The following is a 14,497-nucleotide window of genomic DNA, read 5'->3' as shown; positions in this document are numbered from 1 at the left end:
TAAATACAAATGAACATGTTATTTTTAAAGAGATTATAGTACACACCTCTGTATTCCCCATCCCTGTACAGTACTTGGCTCACGGGAGGCGCTGGTCAACTGTTGAATGAATGATCCCAGACCTACTGTGTCCATTGCCGTGCCCCAGGCTCTTGTCTGACATCCTCCTGCTTCACATCCCTGCCTTAGCGGGTTTGAGGACATGTCACCCTAGCCTACCAAATTTAATTTCTAATTTTAGCTTCTCAGAAAGTGGGATCTGCTGGTAAGAATAATTACATCTGAATAGAGGCACCATTTGGGATTTTCTCTAACATCATTCAATATTCTTTGTCAGATACAAGTAGGATCAGTCCCCCATATCCATCAATCACACTTAGTCCACAGACATCTGGCCAGGCAGCTTGGGCAGCTCCCTCCTGTCCCTTAAAGGATGGAAGGGAAGAAAGGTGAGTCCACTGGAAACATAAGAGGTCCTGACAAAGAGCTCCACTTCAGAGCTGACTCACTCACTTGATTGCACCATATCTAAGCTTATTCAGCTCTGATACTTTGGACAGTCCCACAGCATACATTGTACAATGTAATCATTCATTTTTCAGGTGTAGGCATAGGGAAGGTCTGGCTCTATACCAAAACTGCTGGCTCTTAGCAGGCACCCGGTTTACACTTATTTAAATGCCTTGATCTGGGAAGGAAACACCCGGAGGTCCTAGGTGGTCCCTATCTGCTGATGGAGCAGCACAGTGTGAACAAATGATGTCTTATCCTTTTGAGACCAAGGAGGGGGATTTAAGGCCAGGCCAGATTACAGCCCTGAGCCTGAGTCATAGGCTGCCTGGTACTACAGAGGAACAGTGCCACACTTCTAGGTTCGTCCCTGGGGGAAGAAGGAAGATGATGTTAGCCACAGCTGTCCTGGCTTTACTCAAAGCGTGCTGTCATTACTGCTCACTGGCATGTGGAAGTGCACATGCTGACATTACAGTGATGTAGACGAGAAGAGCCACCGTGGTGTTCTACAAGGGAACATTCCACTCAACTTCTGTTCATCCTTGCCAGCCTTTTCCACCCAACGGCACTTTTTCCTTCACATTCAAGGACTACTTTTTGTCTGTTAAACACAGAAGGGGTCTCTTCTACTTCTAAATCCTTCCTGATATTAACAGAATCTAGCTGGGACCTTTGGAGAATTATCTGGGCATACTTTCCTTAGACCTTAAAATACACAATTGCATAATATCAGGAACTGCAAAATTCAGATTATTTTACTATTAAACTTCTCCCCGAGAGCCACTTGAAAAAAGTAATTGAGGTAATAGATCTTCATTTTGAGAAGTTGAATGGTACATAAAAATGCAAAATTAAAATAATTATTTTTTTCTCTGTCCTTCCAAGGCTACTGCTCATATGTAACTGTCCTTTCACACACACGCAAGCATATATGTTCATGTTTTTTATTCAAATATATGATTATATACTATACATCTGATTATGAAACTTGTTTTACTGAACCACCTTTCCCCAGCAGTTCATATAGCTCTACTGCACTCTCTGTAAATGCTGCGGAGTATCCCAGTGTTTAGATATATCCTAAATCACTGTTGTACTCTAATGATGGAAATTTAGGATTTCATTTTTTTACCTTATTATAAACACCCTGTGAGAGTACTTCCATGGGATATATTCCTAGAAGTGCAATCAAGAATAAAGGACATATGTGTTTGAAGGATAATAGATTTGGTGAAACGTCCCTCTAGAGAAAGATTTCTCCAATCTAGAGTCACATCAAAAGTAGTAACCGTAACTGTTTCTCTATTCCTTTCTCACCTCTGAGTATTAGTAGTTTTTTTTAACTTTAGATGTTCTCATGCATTCTGTTTCTTTAATTATGAGTGAGTTGTTTCAAATTTTAGATGTGTGTTGGCTCTATGTGTGTTATCTAGTAACTGTCTAGTATTTTTTGCCTATTTCTTATCACAATGTTCATCTCTTTTTTAATGTTTTTAAAATATCTTTTATTTTTAAAAAGCTAACGTGCATTTTAGGAAACTGGAAAACACATGAAGCAAAGAGCAAAGTCATCCACAATCACAGGCAGTTTACAGTTTGACTTGTCCTTCTAGGTCCTCTGTGTGTATAGACAACAACATCCAAATTTATGGGATTGAGATCATGCAATTTTATGTGTCATGCTTTTTTACGCGTCATGAATATTTACCAGTTCAAAATCCTAAAGCTATGTGAGTATTTTGATAGTCAAGAAAACACTACACCAACTCAATCTATTAGGAAAAAATGTAATCCTGCCTTTCTTGGAACAAAAATTTTATAAAAGACAAAAATGGCATCATACCTCGAGATAAAAGCATTGGCAGAGTTCCAATTAAAATACTGCATTCTCTTAATGTTCAATTTAAAATGAAACATAAAGCAACAGAATACACTAAGTATAATGTTTCTAAGAGAATTCATTAGCAGATCTATACCATGAAAATATTAGCAAGAAGGCATATTTTCACTGAATTACTTAATGTATTCCTATACTACAGCCAAAAGAGATGCACATACATCAGTGGCTATCATCAAAATGTAAATGTATATCTGCATATATCTCTCCCTTTATGCTTCCTTTTGCCCCCCTGCTGCCAACTTAATGAGCAAGTCCTGATATACACTGCTCAGTGGTGGTTTAACAATTCCATGTCCAATATGCATCTTTTCTATCAATTATAACAAAAAGATATTTACAAATTGGCTAATTCGCTAGCTCTACTTTTAATCATACATTGTCTCCTCAGGACATTCATAAAGGTTAGGTGTTCCAAAAAATAAACTTTGTCCACAATAAATGCAGGCACTTTACTAAAATGCTGTTAGACCTATGTCTGTTATCTCAAACTATCTTCTGGATACCGAGATACTAGCAAAAAGCCCTTCCCTTCACCCTTCCCCTTCTCCCTCTTCTACCATGCCAGTGACTAAGTACAGGACTATGTCTAGCTCCAAGACGTGGATTAACAAAGATTACTCCCAGAAGGCAGGTCTTCCTAAAAACTAACAAAAGGACATTTATAAAGGGATATTTTACTACCTCTACTTTTAAACTACCTTGAGCATTAAGACTTGTTTATTCTTTAAAACACATCAATATTAACTGAAATTCACATACAGAATAATGGCTAGATCATCTGAACTAATCTAACTCACGGGCCCAGAGCCCTTCTCCTTGCATACCTCCTCCTCTTCCCGCCTGCCGACACCCGATGAACAGTCAGCATCAAGTTTAAAAATGCCATTCTCAAATGCAACCATCCCTAGGAAATAACACCAACCACAAAAATGCATAAAGGGTGTTACTTTAGCCCTCTATTTTTAATCTATATTGTGCACTTTTAAACATCTAGGAAGACTAGGTGTTTTAAATAGGACTTGAGTTTTCCACTTTATACACAGTAGCATTGAATAAATGGTGCATATACAAAGCAAGGCTATAAGTTGGATGTGTCTTCTAAATAGGAACATGGCCTAGAGCCCTTCCCCTTCCTATCTCTATCAATCCAGTGGACAGGTATAAACATCTGTAATGCTTAGAGGGGATTTTAACAATTCTACTTTTGAAGCATTTTTAAGAACAATCTTTCCTATGAATTTTTAACACACAGTGTACTCAATGTATTAGTTTACTAACTCTAGTTTTGTTATATGCTGGCAACCTCTTTAACATCTAGAAAGACTAGATGTTATAAATTAGGACACCATCCAATGTTATGCGATTGGGATCATACAGTATGTATCATGCTTTTTCACACATCATGAATATTTCCCAATTCAGAATTCCAAAGCTATGTAAATGTTTGTTGGTATACACAGCAAAGTAAAAGGAAATGCAGATATAAGGGACAATAGTCAATTGTGTCATACTGTAAACACACTGGTATAAAGCCCTTTGCACTTTCTTCTGCTCCTTCCTCCCTGAATCAGCATAAATATTATGTGAAGTGGTTTGATCAGTTTCCAAAAGACAATATTTCATATGAATCAAAAGAATATCTACAAAATGTGTTATTTACTACCTCTACTTTTAACATACTTTGTGCACTTCTAAACATCTAGAAGACTAGATGTTTCAAATAAGGACTTAATTTTGTCCACTATATGCACAGTAGTGTTACCACTGGAGGGTGTCCAGGTTCTTGGCTTCTTGCACAAAATTGGACAAAATGCACAAACAAAGCAAGGAAAGAATGAAGCAACAAAAGCAGAGATTTATTGAAAACGAAAGTACACTCCACAGGGTGGCAGAGGGCCTGAGCATAGGGGCTCAATAGCCCGGTTACAGAATTTTCTGGGGTTTAAATACCCTCTAGAGGTTTCCATTGGTTACTCAGTGTATGCCCTATGTAAATACAGAAGACATTTCCCGTCATAGCTGAAGTGTTTCCATTTGATTTAGTTCTAGGAAGTGAGCATGCATCTGCCTTATATTCCTTGCCTACAGACCCTATTCTTCTGCCTCATTTCCCTCCAGAGATGGGATCCCCATAAATCTTTATGGGAGGTGGAGGGGCCGATGGTCTTTCTTTTGTAACTGCTTCATGCTGGCTTGAGGCCTAGTCCCTACCTATTGAGGATCACAGAACTCCTGCCCTGCTCTGTCTAGTGAAGGCAGGGTAGCTCCTTGATGGCCAGGGGTGGTGGAACTGGATGAAACTTTTGTTGCATGATCATCCGAAGCTTGATGGTCTTTTGGCGAGAGGAAATGAATTTGGTTAAAAGATTTAATGGGAACTCGGGGTGGATATCTATGCTGTCAGGAATGTTTGTTATAGAGATTTGTAGGAGAAAAACAAAACCTGGCCTGTGGTCTGTTCTAGGATCTATGTGTTTCCTTAAGGTCTTGGCATAGGTGACTCCGTTTTGGTTTGGTTTGGTCTGTTGGGGCCTAGCGCACGGGCTCAATACAAAACAATGGCCTCCCATAATTTTGTTTAAAAAAATTCCCCTTTTTGGCTGGGTGTGGTGGCTCATGCCTGTTATCCCAGCACTTTGGGAGGCCGAGGTGGGCAGATCATGAGGTTAGGAGATCGAGACCATCCTGGCTAACATGGTGAAACCCCGTCTCCACTAAAAATACAAAAAAATTAGCCCGGGTGTGGTGGCAGGTGCCTGTAGTCCCAGCTACTCAGGAGGCTGAGACAGAAGAATGGCATGAACCCAGGAAGTGGAGCTTGCAGTGAGCCGAGATCACGCAACTGCACTCCAGCCTGGGCAACAGAGTGAGACTCCATCTCAAAAAAAAAAAAAAAAAAAAATTCCACTTTTTTGGTCAGGTTCTCACTTGAGTGAGAGTGTGACCAAAACTTAGGGCCTTACTTAGCACCACTCTCAGTTACCAACACTTTGGGTTTTTGGTCTCAGCACGTCATTCATAGGTTACAGTGTCCTCATGGTTGCACATTTCTTTCAGCTCTTGTCATTCCAGTTGAAGAGAGACCATCTGACATTCTAGAGTGGCTGCATGCAAACATTTAAAACCTTTGAGAGAATACAGCACACCAGGGAGACTATTATTATGACTATCAGGAGGATAATACCAAGAGTTGAGAGTAAGTCCCCATAAACCAAACCTCCTAAACTCAAATAGATTAAAGAATGAGCTAAAGAGTCTACTCACTTAACTAAGCAGTCTCTTCATTAATTTGCTACAACTGAATCTCTATAATACCTGATGTTTTCTCCATAGGCCATGAGTGCCAGCAGCTGCACAGATACTCTTCTGTTTAGCCAATTCTATTATTTAGCATAACTTTCTTAAGATAATTTAGTCTATTATGTAACCATAGCCTTTACAGTAAACTGCTGTAGAGCCTATTATGAGGGATACATTTGCCTCTTTTATTCCAAATCATGGAAAAAGGACCTAAAGCTGGCTGCAAAATTCTTCACAAATAAAAGTATACCCCATAATTGTACACAACAGATCCCTTTTCCACTTCTATTCTTCATAGAGGCAAAAGCAAGGAAAAAATATTCAAAGGTAAGAGTCTCATGATAATAGAGAAATCTTGATTCATGATCTTGGGAAAAGTTGTTCACATCCAGGATGCCATCTTCTTCGGGAGAGAAACTTCCCTGGTTAGCTTTACCTTAAGGGTTCCAATGGGTGTACAGTTCCAAGAGTGTGGAGGGACTCTTCTCAGTTGTGAGATCATGAACCCAAAGTTCAAAGTCCAGAAGTTTTGCTATAGTGTGGATGGCAAGGACAGTCTTTATCTGATGTTCTCAGAAGATACAATCTTCAGGTTCTAGGTTGTGAAGGAGTTGATTGTCCTCAGTGAACCATAAAAAGCTTTCTTTACCTTGTGAAAATACTTGGTGGCATAATAACTTAGTGTTATAACATCAGCCCTCTTGCATGGGAAAGCTTTTATACAACCAGAAAACATGCACTGAAAATAACAATTGAATGAAATCCCTCTATAAAATGTTTAAATGGCCTATCAGGTGACTGGATGTACCTGAAGCTTTGATTGTTTTCCCAGGAGTATGGGACCAAACATTGGTTATAAACTATTTTAGCAATTTATAAGTCACCACATCAATATATTCAATTTGGATCATTTTATCTTTTCTGTGACGAGTCATGTAATGCAGAAACTTTACTAACAAAAGCTTTAAGGACTTAGGAGGGACAAGGTGTCCATCTTGGTTCTCCATGAGTTCATGCTTAATTAACATTAGACTCATATCCTCTTGAATACCAGTTGTTTCCCCAAATTAGGTGCAAAACACTGATAACTGATGGGTTATCATAGGTAATTTGATTTAGATGATGGAGTTTATTAAAATTGTATATCTAAACAGTTTCAGTACAACTGATTTAGCATGAAAATCTGGCAAAGTATTTTCTTGGTATTTAATTAATTTTTGTTCTACTTGGGTTAGCAGTTTTAGAACTCAGTCAGTCTTTTCATTAAAGTTCCAGGAATTCTTACCCAGTTCCAATTATATAATTCTAAACTTATTAGAAACCTGTATTCAAGAGTGCTTTTTAGGGTCCTTTCCAATCTTTCATGAATCTCCTAAAAGACACCATATTCTAGAACTTTGCATGCTTGTGAAGTTTTCAGAAACTGCATCAGCATTAAGCAATTAACTGTGGAAATGACTTTAAATAGTTATAGTTAAAAACACAATTGACAAGGAAATTTGGTTATTTCTGTGGTCTACAATAACATAATAATCATAATTATGATTGATAGCATATACTCAGACATATTGGAATTTTAGAAATCTCACACAATTTTGGGACATATATTAATATTATTCACTAAAATATAACCTGAAGAAGATTAAATTTTTTTTTTATTTTTGAAAATGCTTCCCATGTAATTAAACATGTCAAATAATTCTGTTTACCTCTCTTTTGGATGCTTCAGGGGCCCTCTGCAGCATCTCAAAGTTGGAGGTTAGAAAAGGCAATTTTGAAGCTGAAATTTGATTTTGGGAAGCCTATTAAATATGTTAAAGATTTAAAACACTTGATATTATGAAATAGAATTCCAGGTTACCATAGTCATTCATGTAGCAAAATGATGACTCAAAAATGTTTTAAAAGGCAAAAACCTTTCCTTGTTGATAGATGGAAGACTTACTTTACAAACAATCTGTCTCTTGTCTTTCCCTTCCTTTTTTTGGTGGGGGGGTAGTTTATTCAAAAGGCAAACAAAGATCTTTCATTATCTTTTAATATTGCATGAAAATCTTGTTCAAGAGAGAAAGCCAAATTTCACCCTTGCATTAGTGTGCTATTAATGTCAACCCCAATTTTTAAGAAAACCTTGTAGACATATCTTTCCAATCTTAATCAGTTTGACCATAAGGTGAGATTCTCATAAACCTTTTATAACCCTTTACAAATGTTTGTTAAAGAGCAGATCAGTGCTTTAAGAAAACCCTGTTTGTGCTTTTATTTTGATGTTCAATTTATGGAAAAACCAGAAAATACCCCTTTAAATTTAGTCAATATGTTCACACACATAATTTTTTACAATATTAATTTTTATAAATCTTCCACAACTCATTCAAACTTTTAGCTTTATCCTAACTTAAAACAATCCTTTAACCCTTTAGACAGAAAAAAAATCTACATTCCCATGCCTTGTTATAATCTTTCACTGAAAATGCATTCACTTTTCTTATATACCTTGCATGTAAAACTGTTGCTTCAGTAGTCTCACTTACATGTTACAATGTTAACTCTTAGCAAGTTTTACTTTTGGTGAAAACTTTGGTAAGTTAAGGATTTTAATTATATATTAGTTGTGGAGTCTAGGACCCAGAGAGAAGTACACTTAAGGTCTGACTCCAGCATCTGACTCCACATGTCTCAGGCCTTACCTGGCTGTAAAGCAGGCAAGTTGTAGAGTTAAGAGTCATAGTGGCATTTTATGAAGCATTTAGGAGGTCTAATCACCGTTAAATTGTATATTTCTTGCATAAATTCTCTTTTGTAAATTATTTCATGACTTACACAGACCATCTATGACATGCTTGGACTTTCTAACTTGTCCTAAACATCCCTCTTTTTTAACAACCACTTATTTTACTTTAGGACAAGAATTTATGATATAAGATCCTTTATTATATAAAATCTCCTTTCTTTATAACCTTCTTTGCATAGCTAGGGGACATGGCTAATTCTATTTGTCCCCAGGCCTTATCTAGAATCTAATACTCCAAAATAAATTGAGCAATTTTTAAAAGTCAAAGAAGCAGTTTATGACCTTAAAGCATTTCGCAAACCTAATATCTGACCTGCATAATTTAGACTAAATATTTACATTTTGAAGATATTTTTATTTTATCAATAATCTTTAAAACTGTCTTTATTTCCCAAAGATTACTTAAGTTACACGAAGTAAATAAAAGGCATTACATTTTTTACTTTTCTGACAAAATATTTGATTTAAGCTCTTATTATTATTAAGCTAATTAATTAATGCTCTTTTATAGTACACACACAACACATATAAATACACAGACAGAACTCATTCCCTAAACCAGGAACTGAACCCTAAACCCAGGCTGCCATTGTGAAAAGAGAAAGCATGGCCACATGGTTACAAGGTCAAGCTCCCAAAGACATGACTGACCAGTCTGCTGGGATGTCTTGAACAGCAGGCCTATGGGGTCCTAAGCACACATTTTATTCTAAGGTACCCCTCTTTATGACAAAACAATACAGAAAGACACAAAGCACACCAGATTCACTACAGCTTAAGATCGGCCTCAGAATTCTTTTTTTATATTAATCAAAACTTTACAGAGGAGATAAACAGTGACTTTTACTATTCATTTATGCAGTTTGCACAGAGAGACACAGACCAGAGTCTGGCTTGTAAGAAATTCTTACCCTTTTGCCAGCATGCCAGGTTTCTGGGTTCTGTCTCCCAAAGCAGCCCTAGGAACCCTGCTTGACTATATGCAAACAAACACATTGCCATGAATTAAGACTATTCACAAATAGTTTATGAATTTTGGAGAAAATGGGCAGAGGAAAAAAATATGACTCAAATTCTGTTTATGAAAATATACTCCATACACTTAAAGTATCATAAACAGAATTTGAGTTAGTTCAAGGTTAAAAAGCTGGTGTGCTCCATCAATTCCTGCCAGCCTGACAAAGGTAGCCTAGGAATTCCAGATAAATGGAACAAATGATGACTTGCTAGAAATGCATAGGGAACAAAATAACTATTCACAGAACCAAATAAAAGCCTTCCACTAGAAATTTAAAAAATATATATATGGTTTTATATATGCATACACAAGCAAAGCCAGAGGAGAATAAATGGCAAACAAATGAAAATTAGAAGCAAAAACAAATAGGAACCCAACCCTAAATTCTTCCTTCTCAATCTATCCTGGAGGCTACAATGTTTACCTAGGGCCCCCCAAAACCCACATAATGAATATTTTATTCCTGATACACAATTCAGTGTCCTTAAGTTCACCAATATCACCATACATCCTGTGCAATCAAGAAATACACTATAGGCACATAACCAATAAATACTCCAGTGCCAGCACTATCCACAGAAAACAGTAAACAGTGTGAAGCAATGCAAGCATGTATGTGAAATTTGGCTCCACACTAAATCTGGCTTCATGCTTAACTATAGTAAAAAGGAATTGCCAAACTGCTGATGCATTTCTTTACAATGCTTATTTTACTTTTATCAAGACTAAGAGCTTTCACTATGAAAATGTTAATTAGCCAAATGTCTCCAATTCTCTATCAGGTTTTAAAGAATATTTTATTATCTAAACTTTTTCCATATCTTTCTCCTCTACTTACTGGTTCCTTATTACATTGTTTCATAAGTAACCTTTTCAAATCTGTAATTTGAACTAACTTTTAGATAACTTCTAAATTATTCTTTTTCTCACTAATAACACAACCTTTCTGGCACGTTTTGTATACAGAATTATGTGTTAATTAGAATTCTTATCCTTAGTAACCTAAAAGGATTTAGTGAAACGCTAAAAAGAAAGAAATCCTGAACTATCAGATATGGGAATTTATAGTTAAGAACAATTCCACAATTTTAGAAACATATTTCCCCATATCACAACCTTTCTAATTGGAAATGGCCCAGATACTAAATAAGCATCAAAAATAATTTTAAGACTTTACACAAAAAGCTTATCTAAAACATTTGTCCCATTCACTGTACTCAGTTGTTTCACTTTTAACAGTTTATCTAGATTACCTCTGTAAACCGAAATATTAGACACTATCTTTTAAAGTCAGTTATTTCCCTGTTAACCACGTTTTGAATAGCCAGTGAATATTGGGTGTGCACTTAAACCTAAGTAAGAGCCTCAAAGTTAAATACATAGGTATTTTTGCCAGTAATCCAGAAGATTTGGCTAACATTAAATTATGCTCATTTGTCCAAAAAAAAAACACAAACAAGATCATTTTGTTTTGGCTGGGTTTATAGTTTTATAACCTTCTATGCCAAACTCTAACACCTCAAAATATCTAGCAGAGACAAATATAAAATCCAGACAAAAATGTATGCTGACAATTCTGAAGGCATTTCTATTTTTACTTTACCAATAATTTTAAAACTAGCTTGTTTAGGAAAGTTATACTTAAGTCATGTGAACTTGAAAATTGCTTAGACTTATTTACTTAATTTATGAGTGCTCTTTTACTTATAAGCCAAAACACAACATATAACAAGTGTGCATACAAATAAACACATCTGGACATGTGTATATACACACACAAATGAAGATTCAATAGCTTTTACCTTGGAACCCTAACCATGAGATAGCAATACAAGCTTGCCAATTTTACTTTGTTTACCCAATAAGCAATCCAATGAAGGCTGTGAACCATTATTTCAGGTAAAGCAATTTCCTTGGCAGTTTGATTTTTAAAGGCCAAACCTCCCCAGACTCGAAAGAACACTGGGGCCAAACAGCACCAAAGGAGAACATCACATAATAACTAGGCCTGCCCCTGCTTAGAACAGCAGCACCAAAGCCTGAATACATGCAACTGCATCCCGCTTTCCCATTCAACAGCAAATGCCAGAATCCAAACCGTATTGGGGCCAAACAGTATTGCAACTGCAAGAGAAAATTCTAAGGAGGGCTTAGTACTAGTCCTTAGAACTGCTGCCAAGGGCATCCCCTTTGGATGCCCTTTGGAGAGGCTGAAGTCTGGAGGATCCCCTGGGGAATACCCCTTTGGGGTCCAGTATTAAGAGTGTCAGGCATCTCTGACCTTAGGTGGGCACCAGTGCCACTTTGCATATTTTCCCTCCAGAGGCAATTGTGAGCTGTCCTTTGGTTCCTGGGTGTAATCACTGACGTTTAGCATCCTTATAATTTGATAAGGCCACACTATCCCATGCTTCCTGTTCCACTAGCGTGATAGCCATGAACTGTAATGATAGGAAATGGAAGCTGGGTAGGCTTCTTTTGTCCTTAGCCAGTCAAGTAGGGTAAGGGAAGAAGTTAGTATAGAAAAGGTTTCCGTTGCCTGAAACATATGCAAGTTCACCCTGAGCTGCAAGTTTGCCCTGAGCTGTGCCACACATAGGAATCAGGGCCCACAACCAGAAAAGATAGAAAAAAGTCCTTCAGAGTGGCCCCACCCAGAAACCTGCGGTTGCCTCCATGTTTAGGCGCTGCCCACCAAGGGTCCCAAGTTGGAAAGGAAAAGAGAGACAGAGGGAGAGATTCCCCTGTATGGAGTGGAAAAGAAAAGATGAAAAATCCCAAACTTGGGGCTTACCTCCTGGCTGGCTTGCCAAAATACGTTACCAGTGGAGGGTGTCCAGGTTCTGGGCATATTAGACCAAGAATTGGACAAAACACACAAAGCAAGGAAAGAATGAAACAACAAAAGCAGAGATTTATGAAATGAAAGTACGCTCCACAGGGTGGGAGAAGGCCTGTGCTTAGGGGCTCAAGAGCCCAGTTACAGAATTTTCTGGGGTTTAAATACCCTCTCAAAGTTTCCATTGGTTACTTGGTATATGCCTTATGTAAATGAAGAGGGTGAAATAAAGTTACAAAGTCATTTACTTGGTATACACCCTAGTCATTTACTTGATATACGCCCTATGTAAATGGAGAGGATGAAATAAAGTTACAAAGTCATTTACTCTGTTGGAGAGTATATGTCCTGTCATAGCTGATGTGTTTCCATTTCATTTAGTTCTAGGAAGTCTGCATGAATCTGCTTTATGTTTCCTGCCTCCAGACCCTATTCTCTTGCATCAGTAGGGTTGAATAAACTACACACATGGTTGTATCTTAAAGTGTCTTCTAAATAGGAATATTCTGATCTAGAATCCTTCATTTCTTCCAGCTCCTCTGCACCACCAACCTGGTTGGTGGATATGGGCCCATGTGTCACTTAGAGTTGATGTTATCATTTCACTTCCAAAAGTCGTTTTCAGAAGACAGTCTTTTTATAAACGTTAACACAAAGTGTACAAAATGTGTTACTTTACTATTTTTGTCATACATTGGCAACCTCTTTAGTATCTAGAGAGTGGATATTTTAAAATTGGGACTCATTTTTCCAGTATATAACACAATATATAGTATAGCAAAGTTACATGCAATGCATTTAACATATAAGGCAATGGATAAACTGAAATTTTCTAGTACACAATAGCAAAACATCTTTTGTAATTTCTTCCCTCTCACCTTCCTCAACTGAATGAACAAGTAACACTGTTCACAGAGGTGATTTAATAATCCCACTTTCAAACACAGTATTTCCCATCAGTTTTTAAAAGCTATTTACAAAAAGTGTTATTATACTATTTCTACTTTTAAATACATCAAGCATTTCTGACTATCTAGAGAGACCAGATATTTCATATAACTTTCCACTGTGTACATAGCACTGTAAAATAAAATTGCACATGTAACAATGGCTATAATCAGAGGTATCGTCTAAATATGACAATTTTGACCTTGAACCAGTCCTTCCTCACTTCCTTCTCTCTATCTTCAATCCAGTAGACAGGTACAGGCATGTGTAACGCTTAGAGATGGCTGAACAAATTCATACCCAAAAATCATTTACAGAAGACAGGCTTTCCTATGAATTTCCACACAAAGTGTGCAAAATGTGCTAATTTTACTAGATACTTTGTCATACACTGGCAACTTCTTAAACATCTAGAGACCAAATGTTGCAAAATTAGGACTCATTTGTCCATTACGTACTCTACATACACAGCAAAACAAAATGCACAAAACATACAGAAAAATGGCGAGTGAAATGTCCAAGTATGAACACACTAGCATATTACCTTTGGCAATTTCTTCCCTCCCATTTCTAAACCATTGAACAAGTATAGACAGTACTTCCCAAGAATTTTAGCAAAAAGATATTTACACGGTGATATTTTACTACCTCTACACTTAACATACATCAGGCAATTCTGAACATCTACATAGATAAGATGTTTCAGGTAAGAAGTTAATTTGTCCACTATAGGCACAGAAGTCTTGAATAAAGTGAACACATGTAAAAACAGTTATGACTGAGTCTTCCAAATATGAACATTCTGGCCTACACCTTCCCATCTCCATCAACCCACTGGGCAATAATGCTCAAATTTTCAGAAGACAGTCTTTCCTGGGAATCTTAAAACGAAATGTACAAAATATATTAGTTTACTAACTACTTTTGTCATACACTAGCAACCTCTTTAACATCTAAAAAGACTAGATCTTGTAAAGTCAGGACTCATTTGTCCTTTAGATACACAATATACCCAGATAAGTAAAACAAAATGCCCAGGCATGAGACAATGGTTAACCTTGCCTCACTATAAGCACATTGGCATAGAGCTCTTACACTTCCTTTCCTCTCTCCTCCCCTGAACCAGTGCACAAACACAATGTGAATTATTAACAGGTGGTTTGGCCATCCCCCCCAACCAAAACA

At 37.1% G+C, this 14,497-nt stretch overlaps 1 protein-coding gene across 2 annotated transcripts in view; it reads right to left on the bottom strand.

The window, feature by feature from the left end:
• SRPRB (SRP receptor subunit beta) overlaps positions 1 to 14,497 on the bottom strand; it is a 36,904-nt gene that overhangs the window by 21,124 nt on the left and 1,283 nt on the right. The window lies entirely within an intron of this gene.

Source organism: Pongo abelii, chromosome 2, assembly GCF_028885655.2.
Source record: "Pongo abelii isolate AG06213 chromosome 2, NHGRI_mPonAbe1-v2.0_pri, whole genome shotgun sequence".
NCBI classification, from domain to species: Eukaryota; Metazoa; Chordata; class Mammalia; order Primates; family Hominidae; genus Pongo; species Pongo abelii.
Note: the sequence above shows the minus strand (reverse complement) of the source record. Positions and strands in the feature narration are given on the sequence as shown.